This window comes from Sparus aurata, chromosome 5 (assembly GCF_900880675.1).
Source record: "Sparus aurata chromosome 5, fSpaAur1.1, whole genome shotgun sequence".
Lineage (NCBI taxonomy): Eukaryota > Metazoa > Chordata > Actinopteri > Spariformes > Sparidae > Sparus > Sparus aurata.
In genome coordinates, this window is record NC_044191.1 from 4,423,687 (window position 1) to 4,425,982 (window position 2,296).

The window sequence follows — 2,296 nt, forward strand, 5'->3', positions numbered from 1 at the left end:
ATTAATGCAGTATCATTTTAATGGCCTAAGTATTTGATTTCCTTTTGAGATTGTGGATTTTGTCTTGATAAAGTAATAGTTTAATATGAAATACAAGAGACTGAAAAGAGAAAAGATGAAATATTCTGCTGATTGGCAAATAAAGATCCTGCGGAGCGAAGCGGTATTACACAGAAGCATCGTCGCCTGTCTCATTCTTTCTCCTGTTTTACAGGAATCTTATCTGCTCATGGGTTCTCAGTCTGAGACCTGTAACACAAATTTGAGTCTGTGGATTTGCGGTGCAGCACAGCAAAATCTGGCTGAGTCTGAAAATAACAAACCTCAGCTGTCATTAAGCATAAGCAGTCACATATTTAGATCAGATCAAAACGGGTTCTTAAAACGAATAAAACCATTTTTTTTAAAAGCCCACATTCTTACTGAAAGGCTACCACTTTTTTGTAATATAAAATATGATAGGCTACGTGACAACTAATTAATGGAATACCTAATAACCCTGCTACAGAGCAGGAACGCAGACACAGTGCGCACACACGCACACGGGTCACAGTGGAGCTGCTTCGGGTTGCTGAAGGGCAGGTGGCTCTGTCTCGGACCAGCAGGGGGAGCGTTGCTGTATACCCCGGAGAAAGTGTGCGATATCATTTTGGCCTGTCAAGTTTTGCACAACATTGTATTAGTGAATGGAGTGAGTGCCTTCGATGTGCCGGCGCAGCCAGATGAGCCAATGCCCATGGAACCGTGGCCAGCACAGCCTCCACTGGGGGCTATACGGAGGAGACAGGACCTCATTCATCACCTTTAAAACGTAAAGTATACCTTAAACTCTTGCAAATGCTCTGCAGTATTTAATCAGTAATGTGAATTATTGGTGGAATTGGCTAAAGGCATAATAAACACAGAAAATGGACAGCATTTAGTCATTTTTAGACTTTATTAAGGCTTTTTTAGAGTTTCATTAATTTCTTTTAATGTGTTATTTGTTGCCTCATGTGCGCCGACAACTGAGGCCAATAAACTGCATATTTCTATTTGTCTGTCCAGGACCTCTGCTGTGATGATGTTTGGTCTGGGAGCAGCACCGGGGCCAGAGGGCACGCGCTCTGGGGAGGAGACCTGGCGGACATGATGCTGGTGCCTGGCTGTGAAGCATTTAAAAATACAATAAAAATGTATACCCATGTAACATGTGTAAGCCTAATTATGTGTAGGAAATGTGAACAGTCAGAGTTTGATAGATTTTACAATGCAAGCAAAAGGGGGTTGTTAGTTACCATTCTGCTCTGGCTCTGACGCGACTGCGTCTGCGTCACCTCAGCCGGAGTCCGTTCCTCTGGCAACGCTGTTAACTGCCTCCGTTATTCTCTTCCATACAGCGTTTTTATGACCTCCTTTAATTCAATTTTTCAGACTGCCAAAACGCAAATCTTTGTTTTGCTCCACCTCGGATGTCAGGATGCCGAGCTCCATCTCGAAAAAGTTTATTTTCTTGCCAGTGTTTCTTCTCTTCATGTTTGACCTCAGTGGGCGAGGCCTCCGAACCAGGAATATTTAAGGGCGTAACATGTTAATGACGATCGAATTCAGCCGCCACATTTATCAAGACCCGCTCATTCGTACGCTGAGATTGGTCAGATACGAATGTTTTATAAATCACACGTGTGTCCTGTCGTACGACCAATTCTGCGCTCAGATCTGCGCCCGTTTTCACGCAAGATTGATAAATGAGGGCCATTGTCTCCGACCGGGGCCCCTAATTTGTGTCTCAGTTTTGACAGATCTTTTGTCGGCTCCTGGGAGCCACGGCCAGCTTGTCCTCAGGTTATCACCCGCAGTCCAATGGTCAGACGGAGCGCTTAAACCAAGTCCTGGAAACCAGCCTTCGTTGTCTTGCCACCCAGAACCCTGGCTCCTGGAGTAAACATCTCATCTGGGCAGAATATGCCCACAACTCCCTTCCTAGCTCCTCCTCTGGTTTCTCACCGTTTCATTGTGTCTATGGTTACCAGCCCCCCTCTTCCCCGCCCTGGAAGACGAGGTCAACGTCCCATCAGCCCTTGCCCTGGTCCGCCGCTGCCGCCGCATATGAGACGTTGCCAGACACTCCCTACTGCACCATTCGGACCAGTATAAGGTGGCGGCAGACAGGACAGACAGGGGTCGCTCCAAGGGGCCCACTTATCTGGAAGGACAAAGAGTGTGGCTTTCGACCAAAAACTTGCCCCTCCGTGTGGAAACCAGGAAGCTTGCCCCAAGGTTTGTTGGACTGTTTATCATCTCTAAAGTGATTAAC

General features: G+C 46.3%; 1 long non-coding RNA gene across 1 annotated transcript; it reads left to right on the forward strand.

Moving 5' to 3' along the window:
• Positions 1–558: 558 nt before the first annotated feature.
• LOC115582056 (uncharacterized) lies at positions 559–1,189 on the forward strand. The gene is made up of 2 exons (XR_003984126.1): positions 559–811; positions 1,048–1,189. It is a non-coding gene; the product is annotated as an uncharacterized LOC115582056 (long non-coding RNA).
• The last annotated feature ends 1,107 nt before the right edge of the window (positions 1,190–2,296 follow it).